Genomic DNA, 20,613 nt, shown 5'->3' with positions numbered 1-20,613 from the left:
GAGAGAGAAGAGAAAGTTATGAGGTGTCAGATTCCTAACATATGAAATTGATGCTGAAACTACTCTTCAACACCGCTGTTGCAGGTCTGCTGTAGCTGTAGTCCTGTGGTCCTGTGTGGCTCATATTTAGGCCAATGACAGAAACTCTGAAGGAGAATGCAAGATGAGGGAAGATGCATTAACTGTAAGTCCCAGATTGAGAAGACTAATCATGGGTTCCTGATAGATCACTTACCTAAACTGTAATCCAAGTAATTGGGATATCATTTATATTCAAACAATATTTGAAACACAGGGTATATGCACCATACCTAAATTTAGTATTTTCCCAAAGAATACTTCTCAAGCAGACAATATGGTGCAATGCCAACTTATATTTGTGGCTAAAAAGAAAACTCAATCGTTGAACCTGTAGGCATTTTTGCTAAAATATGGAATGGAATAAGAAAATAGGTTGAAATTCAAGGGAAATCATAGTAAATAAGATATAGATAAATAATATAAAAATGTAACAATTTCTCAGAGAAGAGACAACATAATGCTTATTGAAATATCGCTGAATCTCACGTTTGCTAATTAACAGATAAAGCGATCTACTTTAATTGCATCTAATTAAGATAATTTAAACTCTAGGGTATTCTGTATTGTTGGAAAAAAGGAAAGTAAAAATAATTTTAGGGAAGGTAGGTCTCTTTGTACAGAAACTTGATAAAAGTAATAACTTCAAAAATCTAAATATTTGCATTTTAAAATTTTAATTAAATAATTGAATTTAAATTAGAAAATGTTTGTAAGAATCGCAATTTTATCCTTAATGCTTGTTTTGAATAATAAATACACCGCCCGTATGTTATTACAGTGTCTTAGATTTATTTAAGAATATGTTTTTAATTACTTCTATTATATCAAAATAACATTCTTTGCTGACAATGAGTATCACACTTTTGGGTGAAAGTTATAAATTTTCTTGAGTTACCACAAGTTGGAAGAGATACTGCACATGCAGGGGAACCCAGCAAATGACAAATTACCTTACCTCACAGCAAAAGAATTCTAGTAGAAAGAACTAGGACTTACTGAAACTGAAGGTGTTCTGGAATACAAGGCAAAATTAGAGATCATCCTCAGAAGGTCTATTCCCCATTCATGTGCTAATGACTCTATCTCACAAATGACTTCTCAGGAATTTACTCTTCCTCCTTGGCCCTTTCCGTATAGTGTCCACATTACAGATGTGGTTTGGTACTACATGGGTTTGTGGTCTATGTGAACTTATAATTCTAACAACTGAGAAGTAGTTGTAGTAGAGTAATTTTTCTTAAATGGGGCTGTGGTTATGACATATTTCATAACAGACAAGCCATATATACAGATTTAGCAAGGCAATAAAAAAGATAATCTGCTCCTTACTATACTTCCAAAATATTCTGATGTTTTAAAACTCATTAGAGTGTCTTCATTATTCCTACTAAAATGTAGTTCCTAAAACGAAGCATTATAGTTTTTTGTTTTGTTTTTTAATATTTATTTTTTATTATAAGGGAAACCAAAGGGAAAAATTATTTCATTAAGACATGTCAGTACAACTAATAAAGTTAATGATATTTCAGAATTTTAATTTTAATTCCAGTAGTAGATGCATGTATAGTATAACAAAAAATAGATACCCTGTCATCCACATTTGGCTTCATTCTTTCCACGGAAGAAAGAAAGAAAGGAAGGAAGGAAAGAGGGAATAAAGAAAGGATTTTGGTTCTTTGATTTTAGCACTGGGAAGATCTCTCAGAAGAACTGATGTGGTTTCTTTATCTCCAGGCATAAGGGAATAGAAGAAGAGTCCTATAAGTCTTATTGGTAAAGTGTTCTAATAGTTTTAACTATTAAAACCTGCAAATATAAAAAAAAATCTGATTTCTTTCTAACATTAAATTCACACACAAAAAAGGAAATCACTATAATCAACTAAGAAATGGAAATAATACATAGCAGCAGAGATCATAGAATGTTATTTTGCTATATCACTTAAACATATTCATTCAAAATTGGTTATTTATCACCTCTTTTGTTCCAGACACCAAGCCAAGCGTTTTGTGCATGTTACCATCTTCAAGCCTCACAACAACTTTGTGCACAGTAGTTAGTTTTCTAATTTTGAAGATGAGGAAACTAAGACTCAGGCACATCTTAGCTGCCAATATCATGAGCTGGTGTGTGTGGAGCCAAGATTCAATATGAAGCCTATTGCCAAAGCTGATTTACTCTTCTCATCATAATTTATTACTCTCAAGAAAGACTGGTAGAGATAGTGAGGGGTTTATGAACATAGGGCTTTGTCCTGTTTTGTAGGAACTTACAATGTATTTAAGAAGTAAGAAGGGGCACTCAAAATAATAAACCACTATATCCAACACTGAATAAACCACAATAGCAAATTTGGAAACCAGCGATAGATGTTTGAGGTGTTTTAAGGGGAACTTCATGAATAAATTAGTTATTTCTTTTTTATTTTATTTTGTACAAGTCTATACATCAAATAGAAATATTTGTCAGCTTTCAGGAAACATTTTGTATAGATCTAATTATTAAGAGTGAATCTACCTTAACTGCCTAATAAGAACCAGGCAATCTTAGTAGCTATAAAGATCATTGCACAGACTTTGACTCTTTTTACTGAGAAATCTCTCTGCTCCAATTTGCAACTTTCACAGTAATATGGGATCTGGGTAATTCTGATCTCCCCTGAAAGAAATAAAAATTACATTGTTAATCATTCTTTAAAAATCCAGGGAATAGAAAGTAAGAAAATGGCACGAGAAAAACACTCTTGTGTCTTTCAGAGCTTCTTTTTAAAAGTTCAAACTTATATTTTGCCACCATCATACAAATGCAGGAGAGAAAACAGAGAAAGATAAGGCCCGTGGGCTTCAGAAGATACGTGAGAGAATGTTAATGTGCAACATTATACTGTTATTGCATAGTATTCTGTAAGCATATTGCTTGTTTTGTTTTTTTTCGCTGTATGCAAAGACTTGACTCAACTGGATTATGTGGAATTAAGTGGATCTGTGGACAGGGGGTCCACAGCTGCAAATGAGGAAGCAGTATTCTTCTCACCACCCTTGCAGGACAAGGTGGTGGTTGCAGTGGTAAGTAGCAGGAGGTGTTCTGGTGAAGAAGTCTTGGGATTAAAGTTGGTATTGCAAATTTCAACTACAAATTCCAATATTCCTCTTTCATAGGCAAAAAGGAACTCTTTTGTTGAGGAAGGTGTCTTTTATGCCTAAAAATGACCAGTGTTTTCTGGAAGATCAGTTTCACAATTTTTTTTTATATATATATATGCTTTTACCACATTTAATGAAGGAGACATTATTATGCAATATTTTCAGTGTTGTAGTAAGATGAAAGTAAATTTTTTTCATGAAAAAATTATCAACATTGCCATACATTTTTTTTTTAAAATATGGATATTTTTAAGTATTTTTAGGAGCCTAGGGATGATAACCTTGGACAGAGACCTTGTTTTTAAAATCAGATTTTAGATGAAATCAGATATGTGGCTCCCTCAGTGTCACTCCAGGGTCTGGGAAATATCAAAAAAATGTTATTTGCTCAACAGGGGCCTACCGAAACTTCTTTGTATCAAAGTAGGATACTTGAAGAACTCCTGCTTTACAGAATTCACTTCCAAGTTTTGTTATGCAGATTTAGATTTGTTCCGAAGCAGCAGCTGGAGATTTTGCTTTTATAGACACTAAACTAGACAGACCTGACTTTGGAAGTAGCTATTGACTTTCCGTATCCTAGGCAGTTTCATATTGATCTTGAGGCAACTCAATTACCCACATCTGGAAGAGGCAATGAATTTGAATAGTGTTCATGGCTTTTTTTTAATACATCTTTTTTTCCCCCTTTGTGAAGGGCAATGACTTAGACTTTGCAAAATGAATCAACAAGGCGATACTTTTGTTCTCTTCTTGAAGGTAATAGAAAAGAATCTTTAAGGTAAAGCACGTTATAGTCAAGTGTGGAGATTATTTATTAATAGCTATTATATTCAGTTTTCATGGTGTAAATGATTAAAGTATTTTTCTTTTTTAAAAAAGTTCTAGGTTAGCAAAATGTTAGACCTCAAATAGCTGAGGTTTTAAGGAACAACTGATGTGTCTTTTTCCAAAATTAATATTAGAAAACAAATTACATCTAGAGGAGAGGAGAGGTATATTGCAGGACAATAGAATTGGTTTTTATTGAGCAGTGGCTAGGTAATTTTTTTTTTTTTTTTTTTTTTTTTTTTTAGCTAAAACTACTGCATTTGAGAGGTGGAAGGACATTCGAGAGTAAGCTTTCAAATAAGAACTGAAGTGGTGTCTATATTGTGACTCCACCGGATATTATCAGTGTGATGTCTGGTAAGTTACGTGACACAATGATCCAAGTAACTTCAGGGCTTCTGGAATTAATGTGGATTTTAAACCGCACCATCTCATAATGGTTGTTATGAAGGGTAAATTGGATAATGTACACACATGCCTTTTCCCAGTGCCTGGCACAAATTAAATGATCGACTGTATTATTGAAAAGTTCAACTCCATTATTTAACAGGTAAAGTCAGGCAGAAATGTTAAATTACTTAATTACAGTAACAAAGCTAATTAACAGAAAAACTGGGATTCGAAGTACTGCTTCTGGCATTTTGACATTTATCATTTTAAATAGAATTATGTTTAATTCTCACATTCATGTCTGTAGATACCATTCAAGTTAAGCACCATGCATATTTATTGAGCCCTTCATCTATTCTGAGCATTAACCTGCACACTGTGGAAGATGCATGGATAAATCAACACTCTCACAGAACTTATCATTTAAGAGAAAAAAATAAGAATATAAAGCCAGAATTATAAGATAGGGATAACATTCTATAAAAAGAAAGATCATGTTTCGTTGAAGACAATTAGAAAAGATTTCCTAGGTGAACCATTATTGAGATATATTTTTAAAACGGATTTATCTTCTCCCTGCCAAAGGCTTCCTTATAACTTATTCAGCTACTTGCACTTCCTCCCAAGAGTATGAAACTCTTGGACCACTCTTTCCACCTACCCTGCCCCTTATGCCTTCTTTTGTTGTTACTATAAATATTTTATTTCAAGGTGAAGATATAATCACTCAGAAATTTCACTGTTTAAAAGCTATAATCACATCATGTTCTAAAAACATAAAAGAAAAAGAAAACTACTAATGAAATTGCCTGGTCTCAGAAGTTTTTTGAGCCTTTTGTTTGTTCATATTTATTTTTGCACCACTGTCATGAAATCTACATAAAAATTATGAAATCTACATAAAGGAAATAAATGTTTCTCTATCTGTAATTATCTATCTTTTTATGTGAATAACTCCATCCTTTATTTTTAATATAATTGCAAAAATAAGAAGGCTTGTCATAGTGCCTGATTAAGTTTTTAATTGTACTTTATTTAAATCTTGGCTCAGCTTTAACCATCTGTCCATATAACCATCCTCTCTATAGCTGGTAGGCTCAAATTAGGTACACATCTGAGGAGTTCTCTCAGTATTTTGGGTCACAGTACTTATCACATTGAGTGGTCATCATATGTATTCCTATTTTCTCCCTACTGAGTAGTGAGCTTCCTGAAGGCTGAGTCTGAGTCCTCTACCTCCAATATTCAATAAACGTTTTCTGAATGGATCAATCACATGGAGCTCTTTTCCAAAAAAGACAATTTAACCTGTATAACAAGAATACAAGAGAGGTTTTTTGTTTGTTTGTTTGTTTTCCCTAAAAAAAGGATCAAAAGTAGTCTAGGGATAAGATTAAGGGAACAGTTTTTAAAAAGAATACAGAAAAATATATACGGTAAGCATTGTCCTGAGATAGGAGAAAAAGATGGCCAAATATATGAAGGAGTCTAAGCTGCTAGAAAGAAAGTTTCTCAAATGGCTTGCTTTAATTTTCTCATTTAATTATAATATTCCTGTTTGTTCAAAATACTTGGATGACAATATTGTTTAAACATGTTTTATACATATTAAAGCAAAAATTGCTTTAATAATTATAAAGAGAAAAAGCTTAAAGGAAATAAAGCCCATGTTAAAAGGAAATTTCTAAAGAAGGTTTGGATAAAAGCTATGATGCCCTCTGGTGTGCACACATTTTAAAACCAATCTAATACATACTCTACATATATACTCTAAGTACTATATGCTAAGAAATTCCATCAAAAAGTGCAATAATTCATAATATTCTTCATTTCAAACGGCCCAATATACTATTTAGTGATTTTTAAAAATATAAATGCAAATGAGCCCAGCTCATTTTTTTGTGTGCATAAAGGTAGAAATTTCTCACTAAAATGTCAAACCCTGAAGTTCTCAGTGAGCTTGTCTGCAACTCATCAGAGGATTATGAATAAACATGGCTGGAGGAGTATGCAGATTTCCTAATAGAAAAGCCATGAATGTTTTAACACCCAGGGGTTCAAATTATAATAAAGGGATAGAACCTGTCACTGGAGGCAAAATACAAGATCACCTTTGCAATCCCTGGAGCAATTAAATCACTGACAATTTAGCCTTTCTCTGGCAAGTAGAAGTGTCTAAAGACATCCGTGTGTGTGTGTGTGTGTGTGTGTGTGTGTGTGTGTGTGTGTGTGTGTGTGTGTGTGTGTGTGTGTGTGTGTGTGTGTGTGTGTGTGTGTGTGTGTGTATCAACTAACACATGTAAAGAAGTTGCTTTAAATTCCACTTGTTCATTTTTTATGAGCTCTATTGTCCACATATCTCTCGAAAAAAAAATTTCTCCAAAGATCGAGTGATTTCCTGTATTTAAAATTATGAGAGGAAAATTTACATGGCCTTTTCTGATCATTATGGTTATCACTGATATGCTGTGACCCTCCCACTTTATTAAAATATCACTCTGTGCAGTGTGTGTGCAGATGTGATTTCTGTACTAATGCTTTGGTAAAAACGTTTCCATTCATTTACCTAATGGCATATTTTTACAGGAAAAAGAGAGAAATTAAATGGTCTGGAGAAACTATGCAGCTTGTTTACTGGCTGTGTGTATACATCTGAGAGAATGAAATTGGTGGTCATACTTACAGCTCAACTCTGAGGGACTATTTATGCAGAGTGTCCCGTATTTTCAACATGAGTACACCATCGCTCTGACCACAGCTTCTTACTGTAGCGATTTGTGGGACAGGAGAAACTGCCTGTGACGGCGACTGGTCCCCGGTCTCTTACCCAGAGGGATAAGTGGTAAGAAAACCAAGAATGCTGGAAACAGAATCACAAGAGAGAAGAATCCAGAAGTAAGCAGAAACGCTGAGGTGGACAGAAACACAAAGACCCATAGAGCAGTAAAGCACAGACGCATGTAGCGCAGGTACCCAATACCGTGGCGCTAGCGGCGGTGCGCGCTTGGGGGCGCTGCGGCGCGGTGGCGCGCGGGCCGCGGGAGGGTGGCGCGCGCTTCTGTTTCACCCGGTGGGACCTCTGCTCTCCTGAGGCCTGGCGAGGTTGCAACGCAAATGCTCGTCTCTTTCTCTTACTGTCCTCAACAAACTCACATTTCTTGCAGTTACCTTAGCAACTATGCATTCTTTATAGCCTAGAATGCCTAGTTAGAATACTTCACTGTACTCTAGTGGCTTTACTATTTGTGCATCGTATATTTAATAGTGTTGTTTCCAAAAACGGTCTATTACAATAAGGGGGGAGGGGACGGGGAAGAGTGTTAAAAATACCAGGAAAGCATACAATTAATGATTGTATGTGAAAGCATACAATTAATGACTATTTTACAACATTTGATATTGAGATGATAAAGTTTTAAATACAACGTTGTTGAATTGCTGCATAAATAAATTATCAAAGTAAAGAATAGCAACTAGAAATTAATCCATGTATTCAGTAAATATTTTTAAGCTCCTTTTATACACCAGACTCTATGTATTACCTACTAAAAAATGAAAGATTGTAAGATGGAATTCTACATTCAAAAAATTTTTCCCATATTGGTGGAACCAGATGTATAAAAAATATATACAAAATGTAAAAGTTATTAGTGAAAAAACAAAGACGTAACAGCAAAAGATCTTAAGGTCAAATATGAATAAATAGGGCTGAATATGAAAGAGAAATATAAGGATATGCCTTTCAAATGTCCTAAGAATATAATTTGCCAAATTCCTATGCACAAAATGTAAAATAAATATACGATTACATATAATATACTAATAATTATGTAAATATATAATTTATATATAAATAAAGTTGGAGATATGAGTGTTAGCTATACATTTGTGTACACACATACACTTGAAAGTTTAAAAGGGACCTTTTGGTAACAATGGCTTGGCTGGAAGTATTAATTTTAGTTAAATAAAAAATGATGATCTTACATCACTCAATAATTGCCACATGACAATTATTTCTGTTAATCTATACAGGCATCTGCCTTGCTGAACACATAAACTAACAAGTGTAACTCTCTCTGGCTGTTACCTTTTTACTTATTACCCTATGTCTTAATCCATTTGGGTAGCTATAACTAAATGTCATGGACTGGATGCCTTATAAATAACAGAAATTTATTTCTCACAGTTCTGGAGGCTGGGAGGTTCAAGATCAAGGCACCAGCAGATTCAGTCAGTGTCTGGTGAAGGTCACTTCCTCAGAGACAGGGATCTTCTCACTCTAACTTCACATGGTGAAAGGTGTGTGGGTCTCACTGGAAGTTTTTTTATAAGAGCAACAATCTCATTCATTAGGAGAGATTCATCTGGCCCTTTGACCTAATCACCTCCCAAAGGCCCCACCCCAATACCATTACCTTGGGGGTGAGGATTTCAACATACGAATTTTGAAGGAACATAAACATTCAGACCTTAGCACTATACATACAGTGGTACCATAAAGGAATGCCAAAGTTAGGTTTAACTTGCTAGAAGGTAAAAAAAGGAGATCTAGAAGGAAGTTAAGAAGAAAAGAGACCATAGAGTTGAGTAGTATTTCAAATTAATGTGATCTCTTTTCTCATTTATTATTTTTAATATGCAATTGCTAAGGCATTTTTTAATATGCATTACTAAGGTAATGAGCAATTGCTAACATGTACTGAGTGTTTTCAAGTGCTACTTGCTTTATATTTTACATAGCAATTTCCATTTTTTAAAATAGAAACTGGAGCTTTTTCCTACTAAGTCGTAAGAGGCTGATGACTTTTAACATAATAGTTCTATTAAATATTTTCATTGTAGAGAATAACAAAGCCTTGATTTAAGAAAAGAAAAACATATATTCGTATGTGTGCCTGCATGTGTATATATGTGTCTGTGCTTGTGTGTATGCAACAATAAAACAGGTTTGCATTCAGTCACTGTTTATTGTGAAATTAAAGATTTTGTCATCTTGAAGTGATAGTTCAAAATGTTTAGCCTGTTTGTAAAGCTTAACAAAGAAATGTTTTTTTATGTGTATTACCTATTGTCTAGTCAGAATGAGGAATGTAATTATATATTAATTATGTCACTAAAAGATATGCTAGTTAGAGTACAGTTTCCTAAGTTACTGGGCCATTATACATTCCTAAGACTTCCATATTTCTGGGTGCTTCTTCAGAGCTACTGAATGAAAATCTTCCAAGAAGGAACTATGAACCTATATTTGCAGTAATTTCCACATGCAAATCTTAGGTTCTGATAAATCTGGGAAGCATTTTTCTAAGGCTTAGAAACATGTAGTGATTACTTTTATTGTTTCTTCTTTGGTCACCAACAGTAAGAAAATATTGAGTGGAAAGAGGATGTGCATTAAGGCATTCCTTCTCATTTCTGACTGCTTAAGAAGAATCATTTTGGAAACTTTTTTAAAACACAGATTTTGGGTCTTTGTTGTAGACTTACCTGCTTAAGAACCTCTAGAAATCATCTTTTGAAAGATTCCCAAATCAAATTTTTATAAGATTTGTGTAAGAATTTTCACTCAGTTTCTTTTGGACACCTGAGGTGGGGGGATATTCTGATGAACAAATGACTAAATTTGCATTACCTAGACTCCTAACAGTTTTAATTAATTAATTTAATTTTTACTGTCATACTTGTGCACTGTCATTGTGCTTATAATGTTTTCTACTCTTCTCTGCTGTCAAAGTTGTCTTTGTAAAATACTGAGCAGCTATGCTCATTCGCTTCCTAATACATTTTTAAGGTTCCTCAAATAGTACACAAAGAAATTCAAAACACTTCAGTATTTGCTAATTAATCTACTCATCCATTCATTCTTTCACCAAGAACTCTGTAAGTATCTACTACGTGCCAGGCAGTGTTCTGGGTGCCACCTATTAATGTTCTCATGGTGTTTTCTATCTAGGGGCAGGAAACAGAAAATCAGATAAACACCACTAATATACACTGATAGAGGAATAAAACACTATTCAACATCACTGACTTCATAACAGTAATAACCAACCCAATTATAGGCATATCTAATTACATATATAAACAGTCTGAAGTCCATTGAACCCTAGGAAGTCCATAAATGCAAAAGATTGGGAGTATGTTAAACTCTGACTCTGAACACAAAAATTGGTGCATATATGCATGTTCAGAATTTTCTGTGGAGAATAAACATTGCTATTGTCAAATTGTTTAGAAGTTGTGACTGCTACCCAAAAGTTTAAGAGTTGTCCTACAAAAGATGTTTCTTACAAATTCAAAACATTTCAGGCCTCATTCTGAGAGTTTATTAGATTCCTATTGCTGCTATAACAAATTGCCATAAATTTAGTGTCTTAAAACCACACAAATTAATTCTCTTACAGTTCTTGAAGGCAGAAGTCTGAAATCAATTTCACTGGACTAAAAACAAGGTGTCAGCAGGCTAATTCCTTCTTGAGGCTCCAGAGGGATTCCATTTCCTTGGTTTTTCCAGCTCCTAGAAGCCCCCTGTATTCTTTGGCTTGTGACCCTGTCCTCCATCTTCAAAGCATATAACTTAAACCATTTACTTCTGTCATCATGTCTCCTATGCTCCAGTCTGATTGCTTTTCTCTCATAAGGACCCTTGTGATTACATTTGGGACCCACTTTGATAATCCAGGATAATCTCTTTCATCTCAAGATCCTTAATTTAATCACATCTGCAAGGACCTTTTTGCCATATAAGGTAATATTAACAGATTCTGGGGAGTAGGATGTGGACTTTTTTTGGAGGGGAATGGCATTATTTAGCCTACCACAATATAGGAAAGGCAGTTACATAATTTGTAATCACTGAAATCATACAATCTAGGTGGTCATCATCTTCACGTAGAAATAAAGTCACCTGGTTCTTTTTTACGCAGAATCTTATAGCTCAGTATAGTTGATATCAGGGGTGGCAAATGTTTTCTGCAAAGTAACTGTTTTAGGTTTTATGGGCAATATTATGTGTGTTGTAACTACTCAACTCTATCAGTGTACCAACCAAGAAAGCAGCCATAGGCAATATGTAAATAAGTGAGCAGGGATATGTCTGAATAAAACTTTATTTACAAAAACAGGCAGTGCACAGAATTTGGCCCATGGTCCAGAGTTGGCTGATCCCTGGTTTAGATAAGTACAAGCATATTAAGCATTTATTAAGCACCTATTTTATGTGAGGTTGTTTGGTAATAAGGCTATAGAATATTTAATATTCTGGCCTTTGAATGCAAACACATTTGGGTTCAAATCTCATTTCTGTGATAAGCACTATAAACTTAGAGAAATTAATTAATTTATTTAAACATAACCACATCTTTACAATAGTAACATTCACTTAATTGGGTTGTGTTTTCAAGATGTGGAGCACATATCCCTGAGCTCAACACATATTAACCACTCAGTAAATATTGATTTATAATACACTCACACATAGATGCTAATATTATTTCACTTGACTATACAGGCATATGTACCTATCAATAGAAGGGATAAGTGTAATTATATTAAACATGGGGTAGATATTAGTATTGAAAGAAGTCACAGTTAATATTTAGCTGTATGTTTTAGTCCTTAAACGAGGTTAAAATATTGCTTAGTAATTACTAGAAATAACATTAAAAATGGACCTTAAAACACATATTTCTAATATAATAGTAAAAATAATTTATAGAATTCTTATTTAAAAATAATTCCACGGCCGACCCCATGGCGCACTGGGGAGAGTGCGGCGCTGGGAGTGCAGCGACGCTCCCGCTGCAGGTTCGGATCCTATATAGGAATGGCCGGTGCACTCACTGGCTGAGTACCAGTCACGAAAAAGACAAAAAAAAAAAAAAAAAAAAAAAAATCCAGTGTAAAGTGTACATACACTGATTTAATTAAAGACCTAAAACTTAAAGTTGTATATGTTTTCATTACTCAGGAAGTACAATGACATTATGAGTGATGGACTTGGCAATGAATTAAAAGTCAAATCATCTTTCCTCTTATGATTATGAAAACTTTTAGACACTTTTCAAGGAGGAGTTTATCTGAACTAGACAATCCTTACTGGTGATTTGGTATTTCAATATGTACTCTTCTCCAATTCAAATGTCACTTATTTAAATTTAGGCATTATTCATGTCAAAGTCCATTTCATGCATCCCCAAATGAAGTGAAACATCTACAATGACCAATAATTTTTCCAAGTTTATAACATGTTTAGACCTTCAAAGAAAGTACTTTTATAATGATAATATATAAAGTTATTTTGACCAAACTGTCTAAAATATCAAGACTTAAGGTAAAACAAAATGAACAATTCCATTTTTTCTGCAATAAAAAGCTATTAACAAATTTTATCATCATTATTATACATATTCAATAATTTTAAAGGGAAATCAGAATATTTCAAATTTATTTATATCAAGCATTCTTTTTAATAGAAACCTCATTATCACATAAACTCTGGTTTGGAATATAAATGATTTGTTTTTTTTATTGTTGTTTTTTCAAATGCCAGATTAGAAAGCTACATATCCTCTTTTTCTCTCCACTGTTTTATATCATATTGATAAAGAATTTTTCATTTTAAAACATTATAAAAATATTTGTTATAATTTAAATCCAGTTCAGAAAAAATAAATACGTTAAAACATATTACAAGAGAGAAAACATTTGATTTTGATGTTAATTCTGAAATAGTCCTCTGATATTTATATTCTAATAATAAAAATATGATATTTTTACCTAAAAGAAGTTTTATTTATTTTTGTATGACTATTAATATTTTAATTTTATTAAACTTTATTCTAAGCATGTAAAAATTAGCAAATTACAAATTATTATATTGATATTTTATTTTATGTTGTGGATACCAAAGACTTGAGTAAGCCATAATCTTTTCCCTCAAGGCAAAAAGATTATAATTGAGAGTTGAAATATGAAAGATATATAATGTAGAATAATATGCATATACATATATATTAATAGCATATATAAACGTAGAGGATATATGCCTCTTGGAGATTTTTGGCATGTTTCATGATGAGGTCACATTTGAATTGGTGCTTAGAGAGAGCAGTCTTATAAACCAAAGTGAGAGGGAGAGATTTAAAAAAAAAAAAATTACATAGAGTAATCAAAGCAATAAAAGTGAGGGGAAAAAAAGGTCAAGTTTGGAGAAAGTGAGTGGTTTAGCTTTGTTTGAGTACAGCATCAGGGTTTATGATGTGGAGTCAGAATGGAGCTGATTAAAGCTGGCTCCTGAAACAAATTTGCACTTCACTCCACATGAAAGGTCAATTCTTAAAGAATTTTGAGCAGAGATATGATATAGAAAGTTTATTCTGACAATATTTAGTATGATGGGTTACAGGCTAAGAGAAACCCTAGATAGAGAAACAATTTGAAAACAAGGTACACAATGGACTAAGTTAGTGGAGGAAAAAATAATGGAGAAACACTGGTGGGTGGAAGAGAAAAGTGGACATAGACTCTTTGGGGTACGGTATTTCATAATGATTAAAACCTTATCTCGGAGGCAGATATGCATTCGGTACCTTGTTCTTTATTTACTCAGCATGTAAAACTTTAAATTTCATTTTTCTCATCTGAGACCAAGAACAATGAATAGAATTTACTTCATAAACATGATAGAATGAAATGAGATTCCATGTAGAAAGTGTCTTTTTGCACAATGCCTTTTAGTACAATATCTTTTTGGAGAGATGGTGCAGATAGTAGTAGGATTTCTGATGATGAATTAATTGAATGGGAGAGGCAAAAGAAAAAATAAATTGAATGTGATTGAAGTTGCAATTCTGTGATCAAGCTATGAACAGAAACAGAAAAATCTGGAGAAGAAGGGATACTAAAGCAAACAGCTAAACATAGGCCTAAAAATCTACACCTATTCTTCTAACATCCTGCATTACTAGTTCTTACCAAATGTTGACTATCTTTATGTGGACTTTGGTAATTTATCCTAATTAACTAATAAGCTACTTTATTCTAAGATAAACTTGTTTTCATTTAAAACTTCCAATGTTTTGTCCCCCTTTTACCACCATAAAGAGCAGCTGGCTTGCTTCTGTCCACACAGGTTTACTCGTTATTCTCTGCCTTCTGTTTTATTGATTAAATGACTTATTGTACATTTGTATTCAGTCCAACACCTCCCTTTCTAAAAAGGCAAGACTGAAAAAAAAGATGCAGTTTCTGGGGCGAAATAGATTGTGGCACAGCTGATGCTTTGTTCAAAATCTGTACTGATTGCAATAACTGGATCAATCATGTAGCCATCTGTATTGATTGCTAAGAATGCTGACAATTTGATTTGACTGTTATTTTGTATGGAAAACTCCTGCCAAAGCCTATGTAATTAAAATTAATTTTCTTTTAAACAGAGGGCAAAAAGAAAACAAAAAACAAATCAGGGAATAAAAAGTATAATACCGATGAACTAGAAAAATAATACCATTAATTTATCAACATTACTACTAATACCAAACACACTTTTATTGCTAAGCCTATGGCACTGTTCAGAAAATTTGAATATAATACATTTAAAATAATAATTGTAAAAATGTGGAGATATACAATAATTAGCCATAATGAAAGGTACTTCAAAACATAGAGCTTGACAGAAAAATATGCAGTGAAATATATACAGATAAAACTAGTCAATTATAAGATCTAAAATGTTTAAAATTGTTGAAGAGAATATACCAGTCATGCTTGTGTCTTCTTTGCTTAAAAATAAATATATGGTCTACCTAAAAACATCTGTAAATTTATTTCTCAATTATAGTGTCCAGAAAATAACTTTTCTATATAAGATTGTAAAGTCAAAAATTAAATTTTCAAAAAACTTGGGTTCATATCTTCTTTCCTACAATTATTTGTTTACTTATGAGAAATAACACATTTATCAAAGAATTTCAAAAAGAGTTTAGTAATCTTTTTTTTTTTTTTTTTTGTCTTTTTCGTGACCGGCACTCAGCCAGTGAGTGCACCGGCTATTCCAGTAATCGGTTTTTAAAAGAGATAAGTTTAGGTATGTCAAAAGTGTTTTGTGAGATGCAGGACTAGTGTCCCAGTGCTCATTTTTATTCCAGATTTATTAATATTTTGTTCATCATTCTGAAACAATATCTACCTCTAAGAGTAGCAACTTGAGCTGAAAATATCTATGCTATTACCAACATCTTTAAAATAACAAGTTTTTCTATCAACAATACAAATTATTTGATTTGATTTGATTAACTCATCTCTATTTATGAAAATAAATAATTAAGATACTAAATCCTATACTTATTACTTATTAAAAATGTTTCCACAGTGGCTGGCTGTTTACCTCAGTTGGTTAAAGCGTGGTGCTGATAACAGCAAGGTCCAGCTGCACCACCCAGCTGCCAAAAAAAAAAAAAAAAAGTTTCCAGTGTTTTGATTGACTTGTCAGCAAATTGTCTTTAGCATATAGATATAATAAATTAACTATGTAATTAAAATTCTAAATGTTTCAAATGTTTGTATCAAAAATTCTATTTTGAAAATTGTCCAAAGTCATTTAACCATCAATATTTAATTTTAAGTAAAGAAAACCATAACTGCTATTACTATAAGCATAATTGAAAAATATAAGGTACATATCATTCATAGCTTACAGATTTCATTAAATACTAATTTAAAACACTGAAATATTTAATGTACCAAAAATTGGTGTAAATGAGTAAAAAAAATTTGGTATGCAATATTAAATATTTAACTACCTTTATCAATTTCTACTTAAATTTATATATATTTTGCTCCTCTGTTTTTCTCAGGGAACTGAATTCAATGAATAATTTAAAAATTTTAAAATATATCTTCATGGAATTTTAAGTTAAAATCAATCATAAGTGTTCTTTAGACATCATTGTATTAACTTAATTCTTTAAAAAATTCAAAATATTCTAGATTATTTATATTACTTATGACATTCACTTTTAAATAATTTGCTTTTAAATTTAAAAATTTTAAACTTTAAGGAAAAACACTCTCAAACTTTTTCATTTCAGATTATTACAATTACAGATTATGTATGACTATCACTAAAGGTCAATTTTATTTGTTTAGCTAAAAATAATTCAACATGAAACATAGAAGACAGTATCAAAGGGCTACATTCTCACTGTTGCTAAAACTGACGAAGTATGAAGGTCACAACTTATTTATTTATATATTCTATCATGTGATCTTGTAAATAAAGAATATTAAATACTCTTATTCTAATGAACATATATTACTCTGGCATCTATTGAATACATAAAGTATGTTTTTTCAACAAATATTTGTTAAAATAATATTCTCTACACTCACCCAACTAAGGAACAATTTTATTACAAAAAGATAGCAGGGCAAATTCCAAAACCCTATGAAACTGAGTTGATTCACAAGTTATAACCCTATGGTTTGTCAGATCAGTAATATTTACTCCTGTTCTTTATTAGGTAATTAAAAATAAAATAAAATACAATGTAAATGAAAGGAAGTTATTTAAAACTGAAACGAATGTACAAATTCTTATTGAATTTCATATTAAATTCAAAGTCTTGAATATATTGATTTCCTGAAAAGCCACTAAAGGCTCTGTACCATTCTTTTAAATATGTTTTAAGAAAAGTCTCATCTGATAATATCGTTTACATTAAAAGTGCTTTACAACTCGAAAATAATTCTCTCTCTCTAACAAACACACACTTACACGTGTACATACAGCTTTAGCTGTGTACAATAGATAAGTGTAATCATTAAAATAAAAGCAGGGTTTTTTTGTTTAGTTGCACTAGAAAATTACAGATTTTTATCAGTAATAATACACAGGAGATAAATACTTACTATAATTAATTTAGGTAACTAGTTACAGATACAAAGATATGAATATAGATAAAAATGATTGTTAGATGTTATAAGTAATGAAGACATAGATAGATAAATAGATAATAGGTAGACAGATTTTTTATGTGTATTTTCTTTTAAAACTGTTCAAATTGTTAATTTCTAAAGTTTAAATTTTTTTTATAATTGACTCTACCACAAATATTACTCAGTTCAGTTTCCCTTCCTTAATATTTCTTTGGGGGGAAAGCACATTTTATTTCTTTTTTCTTTTCTAAATAAATTGGTAGAGTAATACAGGTTTACAGAGAAATGTACGTAGAAAACTAGTTCAGTTTTCCTTCATAGTAGGAAATGGGTGCCCTCTGCTGTCGATTTGTAGGTTAGTTTAGCCAGTGTGTTCCTGCTATCTGAAAAAGCTCAATACATGAAAATTCCATTTTATATTATTTAAGATATATTTATATATAATATATTGCATTACACATAAACAATATTTATATTTCAATTGCAGAATTGGTACATTTTCCAATATTAAGGTTTGGTACTGATACATGTAAGAGGGATGAACTGAAAAGGTGGATGGGGAGACTGCTAATTGTTTGTACATATTTACACAATAGTAAGTAAAGAAGACAAAGCAGAGAACTTTTAAATGAACAAAAAAGCAAAGAATTTTCAAATGAGTACTGAATTAATTTTTAAAAGAATCGTTTTTTAAAAATTTTCATTATAATCAGCACCTTAAATATTACAGTGCATATAGGGTATTTTTTTTTCCTGAATAGCTTATCTAAATAATATAAAAGAATATTATGAGTTAATAGATATTTATCTTTTCTACTTTTTCCTCCTTCTCTCTTCTATTGCACAGAAGTGCAGTAAGAAAAACAATATGAATGTTATATAATAGGATATAAACACAATGAAAACATTGTCTCATATTTAATTTTCAAATTTTATAATTTACTCTTAAGTCTGCTATTTGCTTCAAATAATACTATAAATTAGGAAATGTAAAATAAATCAAAAAAGAATCATCATAAAATTATTATTTATATACATTTAATGCAATCCTCTCTTTATAAGTATGCACATTTTTTAAACATTTGTGTATTTATTCAAGAACTATTTATTATCTATCAATATGTCAATTAGTCTGAGAAACCTAAGCATAAAGCTATGAGTTAGGAAAAGATCCTGGTTTCCAAGAGCAGGTTTTACTATAGTATGTAGTTTATTTATGCTACTTAAAATATGACCAGCCGTTACATGTAAAAGATTAGAATAAGTTTTTAAGATAGGTAAATCCCAAAGTTTTTATTTTTTACTCCCAAATTACCTCCACTCCATGTTGAAACTTACTAATGATATAGATAGATGTAGACATATATCCATATACATATATGCTGTATACATAAAGACAGATGAACAGAAACACAGGCACAGAGACACAGAGACATAGAGATTGAGTAATTATTTTATAATATAACTTTTAACCAAGAATCCAGTAATCCAAAACAACAAAAGACAATATATTTATTATCATAGTATTTATCCACAAGATTAAATAGGAATCTTTAACTGTTTATGTACAAGTTAGGAATAAATGTTCTTCTCTGTTTCCTGATATAAAATAATGTGCCATGCTTTCTAATAATTAAACATAACATACTTATGTCTAATAATTTATTTCTTTTTGGAGACATTATATTTTTAGAGACTTATTTCCTAAACCCAGAAGAAACTATGTTTCAAAAGTGAGTTTATTCAACTCTCTTCTTTTTTGTACATCCTGAGAAAAATGTCCTCAAAATTCACTGCCCATTTACTTTAATGTACTTTTGTTTGCTTTGAGGTACATCAAACCCAATATACCTTGATTTCATGCCAGGAACAATTCATTTAAGAATTTTGAGCTCTGAATGAAAATATTTCATATAAGAGGCCTTTAAAATAAATCTTTGGATAGCAATGAAGTGAATTTAATTTTTCTAATAAGATGATAGTGAGTGATCCACCAGCAGAAAGAATGGTAGACCACTGGCAAAGAAATACATGTCTTAGAAATGCCAGTTAGTGACAATCCAACGATGACCTCATCATGTTTAAAATAAAAATAATTTTAAAAATACACATTCAGATGATGCCCCATTATGACTGTGGACCTAAGATTTTGTTTTGGTGTAGACTTTATAATTCTTTAATGGGTTCTCTGAGAAAAGATATTTTGTTTCAATATATTTGTGGGGTTTTTTGGGGGGACGGGGAGGGACATATTCTCTATTTAACTTCTTAATATTGTTTGATGCAGTCACACATATACTTTATGGTATATAATAATAAATTCATTTTTTCCCTTTCCAATTTAAGTTGCATTTTTAAATTGCCATCCAACTTCTTCCAGGTACTTATATATATTTTGTTTCTTGAACATTAATCTTAAAGTCCAGAAAAAAAAGGGAGAATCATTTTTTATTTGTAATAAATTGCTTTATTATTGCAAAATAAGGATGCTTTAAGGAAATATTATCTTAATTTAATAGCTTATGCTTATAGTCATTGCTTTCTATGGCAGTAGGAACTAAAAGTAGAATACTATTTGAATTTTCATAATTTTACATATTTCATTCAAAAAGTAGATATATAATGGCTTGAACAGCATATAAAAAAGGAATAATAAATGCTTAATGTGTCTATTTAACAATCTCATGTATGCATTATCATTTCCAAATATGACTGGCATTGAAGCAACTTCTTTAGTTTTCCCCTCAAGTCTTACTTTGACCAGCCTTATAGTCTCCAGCAATCTTGTACTGCTATGTTTGGTGGTCAGGATAATGACCTATGTGTCCCCACTACTCAAATCCAAAATGGTGCAATCTAAAGAGTGAGGCAGTGTCATTGGAAAGCACTTCTCTTTAGCTGTTGTGTAAATGCAAAATGAAAACAAAGGACCTTTTGAGTAGCTGTTAATACAAACTGTCTGAATCCAGCAGCTCTGTGCTTGCTCTGGCCTTCCCTCCTTTCTTACTCCCTTTGCCCTACCGCTCTACATTCTCTACATGCTGTAATTAGCTATCCTCAGAAAGCCAACTGTGGATCCCAAAGTGTGGGAGCTATGGCAAATTTTATATGCACAATTTATATACAAACTTGCTATCCTTAGCAATACAGTGATCTTTCTAAAATCTTGGGTCTAGTGTCAGACTGCTTATTTCAAAATCCTAGCTCTAATTTTTACTAGTTGTAATGA

This window comes from Cynocephalus volans, chromosome 1 (assembly GCF_027409185.1).
Source record: "Cynocephalus volans isolate mCynVol1 chromosome 1, mCynVol1.pri, whole genome shotgun sequence".
Taxonomy (NCBI): Eukaryota; Metazoa; Chordata; class Mammalia; order Dermoptera; family Cynocephalidae; genus Cynocephalus; species Cynocephalus volans.
This window is presented reverse-complemented; position numbering follows the sequence as displayed.